Source organism: Scyliorhinus canicula, chromosome 19 (assembly GCF_902713615.1).
Source record: "Scyliorhinus canicula chromosome 19, sScyCan1.1, whole genome shotgun sequence".
Taxonomy (NCBI): domain Eukaryota; kingdom Metazoa; phylum Chordata; class Chondrichthyes; order Carcharhiniformes; family Scyliorhinidae; genus Scyliorhinus; species Scyliorhinus canicula.
The window spans coordinates 99,372,634-99,379,611 of NC_052164.1; positions in this window are offsets into that span (position 1 = coordinate 99,372,634).

Here is a 6,978-nt window from a genome sequence, read left to right on the forward strand (position 1 = left end):
TCACTCTCCACCTGCCTTGAAGCACTAACCCTACTTGGGTTTTCTGCCGTACCCACACAGTGTTGGCATTCAAAACTCAACAGTTGGTATCACTGTTCTGTTGGAAAATGGAGATCTGAATGGTCCAGCCCAACGCTGCCCTCATCAAATCTCCACGCACTCTCCACTCTCCAACAGGGATGTCAGGGGTGGTGACCATGAGTGGAAGCCCAGCTGGCTTTTAGCCTTCCTGATTTTGCAGAAACTTAGGTTCCTCCTGCTCTGTGTGACTTAGGACCACACCTAGATCCTGCTCAATGCACTGACATCAGACTTGAGCGTGAGTAGCAGCCACTCTGGCAGGTTGTTAGCCTTCACTGCTGTAAGCACTGGAATTTCAACCCCAAACATTTCCTCTTTGACCAAACTTGCACCCACCTACCCTTTTAATGATTTCATTCATCAGATCCATGTCAAATGTTGTCTTTCAGAGGCTTGGACACATTGGCCGGGATTCTCCGAAATCCCGGCCAAGTGTTGATGCCAGCGTCTAAACCGGCGCGAGCAACGCCGGTGTCAATGGGCCTCGAGGTCCAGTCATTCTCCCCTTCCTCAGGGGCTAGATCAGCGGCGGAGTGCTGTGTGCTGCTCCAACGCCAAAACCGGCCCAACACGGCTGCCGCGGGTCCGTGCATGCTTGCCACGGCCGTCTCCATGCCGGCCCCTGGCAGCATGGCGGACCCCTACAGTGGGCCCGGCGCAGAGCGACATAGCCCCCCCCCCCCCCCACCCCGCTGAATGAGTGCGCCCGCCGATTGGTAGCCCCTGATCGCGGCCTGGCCACCGTGGAGGTCCCCCCTGGAGTCAGCTCCCCCGCCCCACCCCCACCAGGACGGGCCGTGCAGCCAGAACGCCGAGGTCCCGCCGGGTGGGACCATATGTAAACCGCGACGGTGGGACTCAGCGGAACTTGGCGGGCACTAGGCGAGCGCGGAGAATGGCTTTCAACGGCCCCGACCGGCGCCGCGGTGACCGGATGGGCGCGATTGGCGTTAATTCTCCGGTCACTGGAGAATCAGCGGCCCAGTGTTGGAGCGGAGTGGCGGGATTCGAGCTCTCCCCCCGGTGATTCTCTGACCCGGCGCAGACCCGGAGATAGGCTTACACCAAAGTACAGTAACGAGGGGGTGTTCCATTGTCAAGGTGCTGTCTTTTGGATTAAACTTCAAATGAAACCCCTCAAGCCCTTTCAGGTGAATGTAAAAACAGCTCACTTATTTTTTATTCATTCATGAGCTGGGGCGTGACTGGGCCGGCATTTGTAGGCCGTCCCTACTTGCCATTGAACTGAATGTCTCGCTTGGCCATTTCAGAGGGCAGTTAAGAGTCGACCACATGGCTCTGGGGTCTGGAGTCACGTGTAGGCCAGGCCGGGTGAGGTCTGCAAATTTCTTTCCCTAAAGTGCATTAGAGAACCAGATGGGTTTTTACGACAATTAGCAATGGTTTCATGGTCATCATTGACTGAATGGTGGAGCGGACTCGATGGGCCAAGTGGCCTGATACTGCTCCTATGTCTTATGGTCTAATAGACTATTAATTCCAGATGTTTTATTGAATTCAAATTTCACCATCTGCCATGGTGGGTTGTGAACCCAGATCGCCAGAGTTTTAGCCTTGGCCTTTGGACAATAGATCACCAATGACAATACCGCAACAGCATCGCCTCCCTTACAACATTCAAAGACATATAGTGGAATTCACCCCCACTGTCCTGGCCAATATTTATCGCTCAACCAAAATCACAAACAAATTATCCGGTCATTCTTTCATTGATATTACTGAGATCTTACTGTGAACAAATTGGCTGCCGCATTTCATATAGAAACATAGAAACATAGAATATTACAGTGCAGTACAGGCCCTTCGGCCCCTCGATGTTGCACCGACCTGTGAAACCACTCTAAAGCCCATCTACACTATTCCCTTATCGTCCATATCTCTATCGAATGACCATTTGAATGCCCTTAATGCTGGCGAGTCCACTACTGTTGCAGGAAGGGCATTCCACGCCCTCACTACTCTCTGAGTAAAGAACCTACCTCTGACATCTGTCCTACATCTATCTCCCCTCAATTTATATATTAATTCTAATTCATATATTACAGCAGTGACTCCACTTCGGAAGTACTTAATCAGCCTTAAAGTGATTTGGGTTTTCTGAGGCTCCGAAAGGCGCTTTACAAGTGCAGGGTTGTTGTTATCAGAGGCCAGTTACCGCTTTGGATGCATACTACAGCAATGTGAGAGAAACACGACAAGTATTGGTGTTAAAAGTGGATGAGCACCCAGACTTAACCTTGGTGACATTAAACTGCCATTCTGTAATACTGTAATTGAAGAGTAATTTTAGTATGTTCTAATAATCTATCACAATAGCCGGACTTGGGATGCCTGACCTCAGTAACATTTTGTTAATGGATCTGTCAAGATGGTTTTTCGGCTTGGGTTTCATGATAACAACCCTGCTCTCCATTAGTGACCCGTTATTATTAAACTAAAGGATTTATCTCACACCCTGCATCCGACCCCATGTCAGTCTAAGCCTCTCTTGTTACACACCTTGTCCTCCAATATCAGACCATTTTGTCCCTCTGTACCACCTTTATCTAAACTCCATCTTACCTTTGCAGAGGCTGCTGCTAGAACACTGAGTCAGTTCCTGGCGGAGGTTCGAGTTACTGTTGGACGCAGAGCAGGCACCTATTTCGAGACTTGTATCCCCTTGCCCTCTGCGCTGGCCTGCAATAGATCCGGAGCCAAGCAGCTCTCAAAGTGCCACATACCAAATCCAAGTATCTGGACCAGTAAACATTTCTACTAACTGCAGCCTCCTCCCTCCTGGCTCACTTCAAAGTGCTGAGTTCTTATTTTGTGGCTAACAGCTGCCTGTTCCTTCAATGGTATTAAGGTGACAGGGCTGTGTGACTCCAGTTTAATGCTTCACTTTATGCTGCAAAAGAAAATATTGGTTCGCTCTATGGGACCCTCCAATCGTCTGTCTGACCTCCCTGTCCGATTCCAACATACTCACCTGACAGGGAATGGAGGAAGCTTTCGCTATTCATTGAATCTCTACAATGCAGAAGGAGGCCATTCGGGCTGTTGTATCTGCACCGACCCTCTGAGAAAGCACTCTACCCAGGTCCACTGCCGCACCCTGCCCTATCCCCATAACCTAACCTGCACATCCCTGGACACTAAGGGCAATTTATCATGGCCAATCCCCCTAACCCGCACATCCCTGGACACTAAAGGCAATTTATCATGGTCAATTCACCTAACCTGCACATCCCTGGACACTAAGGACAATTTATCATGGCCAATCCCCCTAACCCGCACATCCCTGGACACTAAAGGCAATTTATCATGGTCAATTCACCTAACCTGCACATCCCTGGACACTAAAGGCAATTTATCATGGCCAATCCCCCTAACCCGCACATCCCTGGACACTAAAGGCAATTTATCATGGTCAATTCACCTAACCTGCACATCCCTGGACACTAAGGACAATTTATCATGGGCAATCCCCCTAACGTGTATGTCTTTGGACTGTGGAAGGAAACTGGAGCACCAGGCGGGAACCCACTCAGACACTGCGAGAACGTGCAGACTCGGCACAGACAGTCGTCCGAGGCTGGAAATGAACCCTGGAACTGTGAGGCAGCAGTGCTAACCACTGTGACACGTGCCACCCATATTGAGATGGATGTTTTTGTTTACTGGATAAAGGTATCAATGAATATGGAACCAAGGCTGGGTAAGTGGAGTTGAGGTCAGCAAAGATATACTTCAACAGATAGGATAGGAAATTAGGTCTAACTAGCTATCCTCATTGGAACCCAAGATCAGCAATGATGGTATTGAAGGGTTGAGGAGGCTCGAAGGGCTGTGTGGTCTACCCCCACTCTGATTTCTTGTCCTTGTTTATCTCATCCCAGACTAGCTGGCATCTCCTACAGGACCACATACAGCAACCCCATCTGCCGGCAAGGCCACATTTGGAGTACTGTGTGCAGTTCTGGTCACCTCATTTCAGGAAGGATGTGGAAGCTTTGGAAAAGGTGCAAAGGAGATTTACCAGGATGTTGCCTGCAATGGAGAGTAGGTCTTACCAGGAAAGGTTGAGGGTGCTAGGCCTTTTCTCATTAGAACGGAGAAGGATGAAGGGCGACTTGATAGAGGTTTATAAGATGATCAGGGGAATAGATAGACAGTCAGAGACTTCTTCCCCGGGTGGAACAAACCATTACAAGGGGACATAAATTTAAGGTAAATGGTGGAAGATGTAGGGGGGATGTCAGAGGTAGTTTCTTTATCCAGAGAGAATTGGGGGCATGGAATGCACTGCCTGTGGAAGTAGTTGAGTCGGAAACATTAGGGACCTTCAAGCGGCTATTGGATAGGTACATGTATTACGGTAGAATGATGGGGTGTAGATTAATTTGTTCTTAATCTAGGACAAAAGTTCGGCACAACATCGTGGGCCAAAGGGCCTGTTCTGTGCTGTATTTTTCTATGTTCTATGTTTAACCCCACCCTCTTTTCAAATTCCTCAATTCTACCTGCTCACCTGTTCTCCATCCACGAGGTCGGAATTCTCCAGCCATTTGGATTCCCGCTGGCAGCGTACTCCCGTCCGCGGGTTTCCCGGAGGGTGTGGGGTGGCTTCAGTTGTAAATCGCATTGACAAGCGGCGGGAGTACAAAATCGCGTAGTGAACGGCGCGCGGCTGAGAAACACGCAGTGGAGAGACTGGAGAGTTCTGCCCCATGTCTCCTGCCAACACAAGATGGCCACCGACGTCCATCTGTGCATCAGCACTTGTCAGTGCTTGCACAGATAACCAATGATGCCATTGGCTGGAGACGGTGCCAGCAAAACCCATCTGTTAAAACAAAACCTCTGCGGCAATTTTCAAACTAAACAATTTGAGTCCAAAATCTATAATTGCATTAAAATCTCTGAGAACCTGAATTTATAGATTCTGCTTTTAATAAACCTCTGTGTTATACTGTATTAGGTTCTTTACCATCTGGCTATGTATGAACTTTTCAGGTAACCTTCAGTTAAGCCAACACAGAATTATATGCTCATTCTGAGCATTCTATATTCAATGTCTGAAGGTTTTAAATTTGTGTTTTTAAATTGTTTCCCATGAAGTAACATTGATGCTTTAATATTTAGAAAGTGGCGAGATGACGTAAAGATTTGCTACTTATCAATATGGTCACTCATCACGGAGTAAAGCAGCAAAAACAGAGCATGCACCACATTGGCAGCAAACATAACCTTTCAGCCACTTTCCGAAAGTAATCAGGCCCCCCCACTCCATTGCTGGTGGGACCACTATTCCCGTAACAGCGCCGGAATGTGGCGACTCAGGGCTTCTCACAGTAACTGCATTGAAGCCTACTCGTGACAATAAGCGATTTTCATTTCATTTTTCATTTCACTGGCTGTACCCAGTGTAAAATCTGATTCAACATCCAGGCTGATTAATGTTAATTGATGTCTGGGAGAACCTCCCCACTAGCTCTAGGGACTGGATACAATAGTAATAATAATAATCTTTATTGTCACACGTGGGCTTACATTAACACTGCAATGAAGTTACTGTGAAAAGCCCCGAGTCGCCACATTCTGGCGCCTGTTCGGGTACACAGAGGGAGAATTCAGAATGTTCAAATTACCTAACAGCACGTCATTCGGGACTTGTGGGAAGAAACCAGAGCAGACACGGGAGAACGTGCAGACTCCGCGGAGACAGTGAGCCAAACTGGGAATCGAACCCGGGACCCTGGCGCTGTGAAGCAACAGTGCTAACCACTGTGCTACCGTGCCGCCCATAAATCTCACAGAGGCATAACTTTATGTCAGTTTGTTTAAAATTTCAGAGGGATGTTTTTCCTGGTTAAAGGTGCGGCATGGTGGCGCAGTGGTTAGCACTGCTGCCTCATGGCGCTTAGGGCCTTGGTTCGATCCCGGTTCCGGGTTACTGCCTGTGTGGAGTTTGCACATTCTCCCTATGTTTGCTTGCGGCTCACCCCCACAACTGATAAAATGTGCAGGCTCGGTGGACTGGCCACGCAATATTGCCCTTAATTGGGAAAAAGAAATTGGGTACTCTAAATTTAAAAAAAGAAAGTGGACAATCTCTATGACAAAGGCATCAAGTTCAATGGATCAAATGGTCTTCAGCTTTCTTTTCCTCGTTTGATGTCTGTGATTTCTAAATTAAATAACGGATATATTTTATTCCTCGTATCTCTAATTCTAATTGTCACATTAGAATTATAGAATGATGAGGGTGGCGCGGTGGCGCAGTGGTTAGCACTGCTGCCTCACGGCGCCGAGGACCCAGGTTCGATCCTGGCCCTGGGTCACTGTCCGTGTGGAGTTTCCACATTCTCTCCGTGTCTGCTTGGGTTTCACCCCCACAAGCCAAAAGATGTGCAGGGTAGGTGGATTGGCCACGCTAAATTGCCCCTTAATTAGAATAAAAAAGAATTGGGTACACTAAATTTTTTTTCAGGAATTATAGAATGATACAGCATGGAAAGAGGGACTAACAGGAACATCAAGCTGCCAGAGTGAGGAAGGTGCTGCTACCGAGGGGAAGGCAGGCAGGGGGTTTGGGCCTCCCTAACCTAATGTACGACTACTGGGCGGCGAATGTGGAGAAGGTGTGGAGCTGGGTCAGAGGGGTTGATTCCCAGTGGGTCAGAATGGAGGAGAGTTTGTGCAGGGGGTTGGGGCTGAAGGCACTAGCAACAGCCCCGCTCCCGATAGCTCCGGGGAAATACTCAGGGAGTTGGTAATAATAGCCTCATTGAAAATCTGGAGGCAGTTTCGCCAACACTTCAGGTTGGGGGTAGGGTCGAGGGAAATGCCGATTCGGGGGAACCACAGATTTGAGCCAGGGAGGTGGGACTT